The following is a 10,990-nucleotide window of genomic DNA, read 5'->3' on the forward strand; positions in this document are numbered from 1 at the left end:
GAGCAGTTTCTCTGTGACATTCTCTCTGCCAGAGTTATCACTCCCCACCCCACCAAGTCAGAGGCTTATCAGCAATGGGTCCATTTATAAGTTAATTCTATCAGATATTTTGTTACAGTATGAAAAGCTGGCTGATACACATACTTATATATGTCTTCTGTAATTTGATGCTTTCTGAAATTATGTTGGTAAGATTTATCCAGAATGACAGAAGTAGCTCTATTCATTCTTTTTTTAAAAATAAATTTTTATTTCAAGAAAACTGTACAGTTATAGAAAAGTTGCAAAAACACCAAGAGCTCTAGTATACCCTCCCCTCAACTTCCTGTTTCAGAGTCCACGCCATATTACATTTCAGATTCATTCATTGTTTTCTGTTGTATGAGTATCCAGAAATTTCCCTATTTTTATGTTCATAGATAGTTTTTAGTTTTTCACTAATATGCCTGATGAAATCTTTATGTTATATATGATGTGCATACCTGTTCTTCAAAGTAGTTATACTAGCATACACTGTCTCCAAATTATTTCAAACTCTTGGTATCATCAAGCTACATTTTTATCAGTTTTAATTTACTTTTATTTTTTATTATTTTAATTTACTTTTATTACAGGTCAGATTGAGCATTTTTAATGTGCTTCCTATTTGATAAGGTACTTGCTTATATCCACTGATTTTTTGTTTTTTTATTGACTTGTAGAAGCTATATATAACAGGGTAGACCAAAAAACATGTATACATTCTTCAAGAAAAGAAAAATAATAAATGCCTAGAAGTTAATTGCCACCACTTTGAGTACCTCTTGTAATTGTAGAGGCCAGACATAACTAGCGTTAATCTCATGAAGTCTCAATAAACACTATTAAAATATTTATATAAATTTTTCTTTTGCTGAAGTGACACATAGTCTTTACTAAATCTCTATTAACCACATGCATTTCAAATATTTAGTGGCTTGTCTCCATTCACTTATTTTTAATTTTTTTGGTATTGGGGATTGAACTCAGGTCTATTGCGCTTGCAAGGCCAGCGGCAGAACCACTGAGATAAATCCCCAACCCTTCATTCACTTTTATTTATTTATTTTGTACCTGGGATCGAACTCGGGTCTTTGTGCTTGTGAAGCAGGCGCTGGAACCACTAAGCTAAATCCCCAGCCCTCTTCATTCACTTTTTTAAACAATGTCTTTAGACACACAGATGTTTTAAAGGTTAATGTGGGCTAGTCGATTCATAGTCTTTTTCCTAAAGGCTACAAGGCTATTTCTTGATAAGCTCTTTCATAACTCTGAAAACAGGAGAAAGTAGTCTTCTACATGCTTTTCCCCCTAAAAGTGTGCAAGTTTACTTTGTACATTTTTGTCTTTACTCAACTTAATATAGATCTTAGTGTACAGTGTGAGGTAGAAATCCAATTTCACTTTTCCCCTTTGTATAGACACTCACTATCCCAGCAGTATTCAGTGAATGGTTTTTCCTGGTCTATATGTACTTGAATCTATTTCTAGACTCTTCATTATTTCCACTATTCTTGTTTCCTGTTCATTTGCTAATGTCATGCTGTCATACTGTCTTAATTATCATATCTTTATGAGTGCTAGTATACGTTAGAGGCCCCTTTTTATAGTTTTTTGTTCAAGAAAGATTTGGTTATTTTTTGCCTTTTGCTCTATGCTCTTTCATGTTATTGGAAGGAATCTAACAATATTTTAAATCTTAGGATCAGCTTGTCTAGATCCACAAAAGTAAATCAAACTGCATGGAATTTGGAACTGTGATGAATTTGAAGAAAAGCTGCTACCTTATGTCTTTGTATCCATGTACATGGTATATCTGTAGATATCTTTTACAATTTTACATCAGTAAAGATGTATAATTTCCCCCCATCTATACAAATACTGACAAATTAGTTGCTGATATCATGTATTTTTACTCTAAGTGTTACCTTTTTAAAAGGTAACATAACTCTGTTGTTGATGCACAGGAATGTGAGGAGGCTAATCTCGGTTGTCACCTTGATTGTCTTGAGAAACACCAAGTAACTAGTACAGCACATTTCTGAGTGCCTCTGTGAGGGTGTTTCCAGAGGTGACTGGCATGCAGGCTAGCAAGCTGAGGGGAGACCCACCCTGACTGTGGACGGTACTATCTAATAGGGTGGGAATCCAGGTGGAACAAAAGCATAAGGGAGAAGCCCACTAGAGCATCTTCTCCGGGTTTCCCTTTCTCTGCTTTCCAGCACCCTGAGGTGAGCAGCTCTGTTCTACCACATCCTTCCACAATCACCTTTTACCTCACCTCAGACCCAAAGCAATGCAACAAGCCAAATACGGGCTGAAACTCCTAAAGTCATAATCCAAAACAAACCTTCCTTCAAATTGTTATTTTTCAGGTATTCTGTCACAGTGACAAAAAAGCTGCCTAGAACAGGATGCAATTGATTCTTGTGCATTGAAACTTGCTAAATGTATTAGGTCTAACAATTTGTTTTTAGCTTCTCATAGGTTTTCTCTATAGGAAATCGTTATTTGGAAATACAGTCTTAGATCTTCATTTGTAACAGGTGGATGCTGTGTTCATGCATTTTCTCTCAAATTCTCTAATTATTAGGTATAATATTTCATACACAACTATTTGGGTTATCTGTTGGTGTGTAACCAACTGCCTTAGAACTTAGTGGTCTCTGTTAGGAAGCTGGAAGAGTTCTAGAATTAGATGCTGGTGGGGATGCTTACGCAGCAATGGGAATGTACCAAGAGTCCCTGAACTATATATAGGCTTTGAGGGGCAAAAATGGTCAATGTTATACCGTGCACATGTTACTATGAGGAAAAGCTTAGTGATATAACACAATTTGTTGGTACTATAAGAATTTTTTTGTGTGCCATACATTCATTCAAGGCAAGGCACAGATGGATGCTTGATGTCAGGGGCCTCAGGGAAGTTGACTGAGGCTTGAAACATCTCAGGGCTGGTTGGGATTCCTATCCTATGTTCACTTGGTTTATTTTTAATTTTCTTTCAGATATATCAAGCTAAGTTCCACTTTTAATGAAAGTTACAAATTCTATTTCTGCCCTCTTAGTTGTTATTCTTCATTGTTTTAAAACATAGCTATGCAACTAACAAAGTCAAAGTTAATCACTATGATAATCTATTCCCTAAACAGTACAAGGATCTTCAAATATCTTAACTCCAACACCACTGTTCCATATAAATTATATTTGTACAGCATTGTGATTACATATTTTTAACTCCCTAAATTAGTCATTATAAATAGTTGTGTTTTATGCAGTCATTTTGCTGTGGCTTCAACACATTTTAATGCGTTCTTTGAACACAAATCTTCTTTGAATCTTGTGCTCCTGAGTTAAAATTTTTTCTTCCTGCTATCCATCTTATAGAATGCGTCAATGAAAATTTGTCAGCAGAAAAGGCTCTTCGCTTTGGTCATTTGAAAATGTCCACATTTTCCCATTATTTGTGTTCAGCGGTTTAACCAAGGTATACAAAGGCTGGTCAGCAGTCATCATTCTGAGCACATAAAGACAGTTTATTGTCGTCCATGTATTTTTGTTGCTATTGAAAAGACAGCTCTGGGACTAATCAATAGTCTATTCCTGTGCCTGTTTTTATGACCTTTTACTTATCTGTGTAATGCAGTCATAGTAACACGTCTACATTTGGTCTTCGGGTTTTGTTGTTGTTTTATTACATCAGTTTCATTGAGCTATAATTTACATACAGTAAAACACACTAATTTACAGTATACACATTGCTAAATTTAGAAATATGTATGTGATGATTGACTGACTGTGTCAACTTGAGTAAGAAGCTCAACTAGATTGGCTCAGTAATTCCACACTCTTGGGTATGGAGGACCCATCTTAGGGAGGCTTGGCTCTGGATGGTGTTAAAGGGGAAGTGAGGAAGGATGGATCTGCTCCTGTTTCTTCGGAGGAGTTCTTCCAGCCTTCGTCTTCACCCTAGACATCATCTCTTGGCTTCCAGTGCAGATTCCAGCCTTTCAGTGTAGACTCCACAGCTTTTCATCACCGACGCATCGGCCTCTTGATTCAGACTCTGCAGTGAGCTCCAGACCATGGACTGTATCCTTCAGTCTCCATGCTCGACTCTGTGGGTGGCCATGATAAGCTAATCTCGTAAATTCTTACGTATTTGTATATATCAGGTTATACCTGTTTCTCTAGCAAATACTACTGATACACCTATTAAGAAATAACTTAAAGAATGAAGTTGAATTAGTGGTGCTCTCTCCACCTCCGAGAAAGGCAGCATTGTGTCAGACTGCATTGAAATGCAGATGTAAAAGACCATCGAGGTGATGAATCTGAGCCTGTCTAACTGCCCCTTTTTAAATCCTTCCATCATCTCATGACCTAGAACGCCAGTTTAAGAATTTCACTATCAGGGTACTTAATTATATGCTATTATGGTGGCTAGTGATTCTGAGTTAAAATTCTGAGCTCTAGGTCTTTACTAAAGTGAAGAATTTTTTTAAATAAATGAATTCTCCAGGTTGAATCATCTTTGGATTGAAAAAATTCAGAAGATAATTGAAATAAAAAGAAGAAAAGGGTAGAAAATAGAAAGTGTGTTTTACCCTTTGAAAAGATTTGAACATAGCTTCACATTAGTTAAAACAAAAATTACTGGTAACTGCGAATATATGTATTGATACGTGAAAAGACATTTTGACTCCTGTGAAATATTTCTTAGTATACTTATCTTCTTACAGTGTAGTTTTGTTGTTCAGAATACAGTTAAGACATTCATGCTGTCATGGGAATCAACAGCACATCCAATTTGATGTACAAAATACTAGGTTTTAATTATAATTTTAATATTGGCTTCTTTCATATTCATGAAAATTAAACTGTAAGAGCAGCATAAGTAAAGAACTGGTATTCAAACACTTTATTAAGAAATAATACACTCCTGGGGATGATGGCACATGCCTGTAATCCCAGCATTTTGGGAGCTGAGACAAAAAGATCATGAGTTTGAGGGTAGATTGGTGAGACCTTGTCTCCAACCCCTTTCATGGTGGTGGGGGAGGGTTGTCAATTTTTTAAATTTTTTAGGAATAGAGAACCAAAAATAAATACATCTACTTAAAATATTTGCAGTAGAAATCCCTGTAGACAATTATGAATATTTATATAAAATATTCTGCAATGAACAACTGCTACTTTTATACTATGAAAAACTGTGATCTCATAGCTGTGCTTTTGTCTTTCACTTGAGTACACATAATTATGTTTTCCATAATAAAAACACTGACTAGTATTGAACCCAGCATGGCAGTTCAAGTTCTCTGTGGCTGCAGGTACTCTTTCTCTGGGGTCTCAGTCTGCTTTATTTAGCAAACATAAATCCATTGCACCCATGAACCATAAGAAATTCTTTTTTCTGTCAATTTTTGAGGGACTAATAATTTTGCCTTTTATTTTATTTTTATTTATTTAGGTACTGGGGATTGAACTCAGGTCCTCGCGCTTGCGAGGCAGGCCACCGAACCGCTGAGCTAAATCCCTGGGGCCAAAAAAATAGCAAACATAAATCCATTGCACCCATGAACCATAAGAAATTCTTTTTTCTGTCAATTTTTGAGGGACTAATAATTTTGCCTTTTATTTTATTTTTATTTATTTAGGTACTGGGGATTGAACTCAGGTCCTTGCGCTTGCGAGGCAGGCCACCGAACCGCTGAGCTAAATCCCTGGTCCTAAAATGGTTATTTATTTATTTATTTTTTGGTACTGGGGATCGAACTCAGGTCCTTGCACTTGTGAGACTGGCGGTGGAACCACTGAGCTAAATCCCGGGCCCTTGCCTTTCAAATGATTTGACTACAACTAGTACAGTAGAGCAATTCACTCTGATTTATCACATAACATCAAGCGTACTGGGGAATTTTTACCATGGGATAAAAATCTAACAAATGGAATGGAATTTTTATGAATAGTACATTAATAAAATTGCTGTGACCTTACATTGCACAGCATTTAACAGATCATTCATTGCTTTCCCTATTGTAGTTTTTCTGCTTTGGGAGCAACTGATATTTCTTAAATCCTTAAACATTTCTGAACTCTGCACAGTTCATCCGGCCTGGGCATGATGTCTGTGGGACCCTGTGTGATACGGCTAGTGTCTTCCTGGGGTGGGCGATGGGGGATTCCTGGCCCCTCACCCACAACCTGTTACTCCTCACAGGTGCCCCACCCTCCCTTGCTAACTATGTAAGGAACACAGCTTCCCTCATCCCCTACTCTTGAAGGGACTAGGTGTGCTAATAGCCAGGGTTGACACCATGGCTCCAAGGAAGAAAACAGCCGCTGTGCCACGGCTTTACACTAGGAGGAGATTCTCAAAAGCATGAGAAAGAAGTCCTTAAAAAGGCCACACTGATGACCTAATGGAAAGTTAGAGCCCCTCACCTACTCTTCCATGATAAAAGCTAGACCTGAAGCTGGGCATGGTGGGCAGTACTCTGGGATGCTGAGGCAGGAGGATTGCAAGTTCAAATCCACCCTGAGCAATTTATAAAGCCCTGTCTCAAAATTTAAAATTTTTAAAATGGCCTCAGAATGCAGCTTAGTGCAAAGGCTGTGGGTTAGATTTCTAGTACTACAAAATTAAAACAAAACAAAAGGCTAGACCTGTTCTTTTGTGAATGGACCAATCTGACCTCCATCAGCCTTTCTGTCCCCTTTAGCCTCAAGCTGAAATCCTTTCCTTATTTTCTCTTCTTTCTCAATTAAATCTTTTACCTGAAGATTTGTGCTGTTATCTGCTTTAATTTCTATTATCATTAAAGCAGGTTTCTACATGTATCCTACATCACCTAGAACCAACTATTAGTAGCCAATGATTATAGTTGCTGAGAAATCCTGATTCTAGATGCAACCCTTTACCTTCATCCAATATCATAATTATTTATTCCTGGTATTAGAGATTGAACCCAGGGCTTTCTCACTGAGCTGTAACTCCAGACTTTTATTTTTTTTATTTTGAGACAGAGTCTTTCTAAATTGCTAACTTACCCAAGCTGGGCTTGAATTTGTGATCCTATTGCCTCCTGGACTGCTGGGATTACAGGTAAAGGTTATCACATCCAGTTCATAATCTTTTCTTTATCTGTGGATGACCAGAAGGACACATTTACTTTATTAGTTATTGCTGATAGTATATGTGTGAAAACAAAGTATTTCTCTTTTCATACAGCAGGATTTCTCAGAGACAGTTTTATATGTCTTAGATGATTAGTAGTGAAGGGTGTCAGAACATGTCACTTCCAAGAAAGTCACTTTAGTGCCGATTGTTTTGAGCTGAAGGCAACTGAAAAATAGCAGGCTCAGGAACGGCTCATAGACTGTCCTTTTTCTGCCAAAAAGTAGGACATAAATTTCCCATAAGAAGGGTACTTCCCTGTTCCAACAAGAGGAGAATACTTTTATCACCAGCACAGGGTATTGACACAGAGATGAATTTATATAAACAAACTTAATAAAATCACCCTTATCCACTATAAGTTTTTCCCATATTGTGTTGTTTTCCCACAATTTACTCCCCTTATCCATATTCTTTTTTAATTTGACTTACCCATCTCCACAATTTATTATTCTCTGTTAAAATGGCATACAACTTCTCAGGATTATCAATTTTCTATGTTTGTTTTTTTGAGTCAGGGTCTCACTATGTAGCCCAGGCTGGTCTCGAACTCACAGCAACCCTCCTGCCTCAGCTTCCCAAGTGAGTTCTCAGGATTATCAATTTTCTATGTTTGTTTTTTTGAGTCAGGGTCTCACTATGTATTCGAGACTGACCTGGAGCTCACTATGTAGCCCAGGCTGGTCTCGAACTCACAGCAACCCTCCTGCCTCAGCTTCCCAAGTGCTGGGATTACAGGCGTGTGCCACCATGCCTGGCCTATCAACTTTTTCTTTTAGGTCTTCATGTTTTATGCCGCAAAACCTAAGTAGAGCAAAAGTCATCCTTTGCCTGCCATGGTGGCAGACATATCAATTTACTAACTTATTTTTCAGCAAATTCCACCATCCGTTTCCTCCAAAATTTTAGCAGGATAAAGTTGTTTCACTTCATTCAAGTTGACACATCCAGAAGAACTACCCATGCTGTGTATTTTCAGTTGTCTTATTTTTCCCCCTCAAATCCCTGGATGTATTTTCCTGGACAGATTAAGTTTCTTCACTGGTGGAGCAGCTCCGGGACTGTCATTTGAATGTGGTCACATGGTCATCCTCTACCTCTGATTTCAGCATCCTCTTTTTGCTAAATGTTTTCAAATAAATAATTCACTCTAAACAAAAATTCTCTAGGCTTCGGAAAAGATATATTGCAATTTCCATACCTTATAATTTTCTGTCAAGGATTACTATAATCATCGTACAAGTGAATATGTAGAAAAATGCTGAAGACAAAAAGCACAGCCACAGAATATGGTGGAGGAGCGACTGAATCTGTCAAGGTGTGAATTTTAAGGGTGGTCTTTAAAAATCATAGGATGAGCTACAGGAAGTAGACTGCAGGCCTGTCCTATCGTCATATGAGGTAAGTAATGACTCCCCGCCCACTTCCGTTCTTCAGAAGGAAAAGAAACAGATGCCCTTGAGATCGTGGAGGACTAATCTGAGTACCCACTCACTCCTTGCCACCACTGCTTGATACGCAACTAAAATGGCGTCTGGTGCAGGCAGAGGAGTCACGTGGCAGGTACGGACTCAGGCAGCACCTGACATTGACAGAAACAAATTTCTCAAGTTTATCACCTAAGAGATGGGACTAAGACCTCCTCCACCTGACTCGAGCAGCTCTGATAAGGGTGCACGTGAAGGGTCCGGCACAGATGAGTAAAAGCAGCCTGTTTAAGCACTAGAGTAAGGGCACCACCAGGGCATCTTTGCACAATGGTATTCAGAACATGGGCATTCAACCACCTGGGTCAGCTGACCTGAAGGTGTTGCCGTTTCTTGCACACCTGCCCAGAACTGCATCCGATCAGAGGTACAGTTTTAACCGGCTCCCTGCTGAATGTTACCCTAAGATCCAAGAAGCACTGGTAACACGTGGTCATAGTTGCCTGAGCCCTACCCCATCCCTTCTGCAGATCTGTGCCGCTGCAGGAGCATGTGAGTTTCCACTGATAAACTCATTTATACATAAATGGTAAAGATAATAAGTTTAAATATTGATTCTGATGCCAATGACTTTAGGGTTATATTTTGATTTTTAAAAAGGAAGAAATAGGAAATCTCATTATTTCCTAACGATAAGACAGCAAGAAGAAATTGATAAGAATTAGAACACTTAAATACTTAATGCTTATCTATCTTGAAATATGTAAAAGGTTTTTAAAATTTAAAAATGGGAGCTACAGATACAGCTCAGAAAAACAAAAAGAAAAGAAAGGAAAAGCCAATTCTCGATTTTAAAAATGAACATGCAATATGAAAAATGTAAGGAGTTAATAGGCAGTAGTCTTGAAACATTAGATACTTCTCAAATTTTCAGCCTTCATTGAAGGATAAATTACCCAAATTTGATGAAATATCATGTTTCTTTTACTGGAAAAGACAAGTTTGCTCACCATTAAACATTCTCTCGAAATGTTGTTAGGAAACTTCAATTTAAAAATGTGAGAGTGTTGTATTTAATTTTGTAAATGACAGTTAATTGTGAGTTATAGGAAAGAGATTCTCTCTGCCACCCCTCCCCATTCTCGTGTGGCTGTCTGGCTGGATCTAGGAACCCAAAAACCTAAGACCTGAAGGAATAACAGCACAAATGGGTATCCAGACCAGGGTGGTAAACTCTAGGGATGCTACCAGAAGACAGACATGAGGAAGAGAGGTAGAAACTGTTGGAAGGTCACCTCAGAGTTTGTTTACCCAAGTTAATCGCTGTCTGATGACCACTGTATGGTGAGCAAGGTTATTGTCCAGTGTGGATACGTGAAGCACATCTGTCCCAAAAGAGTCTTTGTGGTTTGCTTCTTGGAGGGAAAGACGGAGCAAATAGCCCTTTCTGAAGTTACAACTCCTCAAGTGATTTCAGCTTGAAATACTGTAGTCAATACATCAATCCAGCGTGAGAAGGCATGTCTTTAAGTCCTTCTAGGTATTTTTCTCTCAGTTGAGGGTATACTAGAATGGAAAAAGTTAACACTTAGAAAATAGAGAAGGTAGGGCAACAAATTTGGAAAGGAGACATTCATGGGGAGTTTGTCTTTGAGTTGTCACAGGGCTATCACAATAGAAAAAGCAGTAAGGGAATAAGGAAGAAACACACGCCATCTTCAGGCTCCAGCTAACTTGGAAGCATAATTTTTTTTTCCTTTATTGGGTAGATAGTTCTCAGTACAGAAAAGGGTTACTCAGCATCCCATAAGGATAGTCAATAACCTTTTTTTAAAAAAATTGTGCCAAACAGTCTTCCAGTCTACACTAGTTTTCCCAATCAAGCCCGCTCTCCACCAAGGAAGTCCTGACCATGCTGGGGACTGCCTCCTTGGTCTCCATTTACTTCTTCATTTTAGAGAGGGTGCAAAGCTAGAGATGAACTCTCTATGGTTAACGTCTGTGTAGAGTTCTGCATGCAAGTCTCGTTCATCCAATTGGATACACTTCTGTAAGTTTAAAAGGCTGGAGTGAATTAGGCCCTTTCTAGAAGGAGTTGGAGGAGGATAAGACATTATAGAAACTGATTTCAAGACTTACCATAAAGCTGCATTAAACAAGGCAGTGTGACTGGCTTGGGGCTACACATATTGATCTAGAAAGCTCACAAACATGTACATGCATACAGCCAATTTATTCATTCCAAGGTAATACAATAGGGTAGAATAGCTTTTTCTTTTCCCAACAAATGATGCTAAACAATAGGCAACAAAGTGTGTGTGTGTGTGTGTGTGTGTGTGTGTGTGTGTGAGAGAGAGAGAGAGAG

The 10,990-nt window shown here is 38.2% G+C and overlaps 1 long non-coding RNA gene across 2 annotated transcripts in view; it reads right to left on the reverse strand.

Annotated features, from left to right (window-relative positions):
* Positions 1-7,077: 7,077 nt before the first annotated feature.
* The window catches only part of LOC104857762, a 41,706-nt gene continuing 37,793 nt past the window's right edge, over positions 7,078-10,990 (reverse strand). The window contains exons 4-5 of one of the 2 annotated variants that reach the window (XR_778954.1): positions 9,937-10,191; positions 7,078-7,165 (exon numbers count right to left, since the gene is read on the reverse strand). This is a non-coding gene — a long non-coding RNA (uncharacterized LOC104857762). Of the gene's footprint in view, positions 7,166-9,631; positions 10,192-10,990 lie in introns of those variants that run through there. The other variant, XR_778953.2, reaches the window with a different exon arrangement.

Source organism: Fukomys damarensis, unplaced genomic scaffold, assembly GCF_012274545.1.
Source record: "Fukomys damarensis isolate Sample0158 unplaced genomic scaffold, DMR_v1.0_HiC HiC_scaffold_27, whole genome shotgun sequence".
NCBI lineage: Eukaryota > Metazoa > Chordata > Mammalia > Rodentia > Bathyergidae > Fukomys > Fukomys damarensis.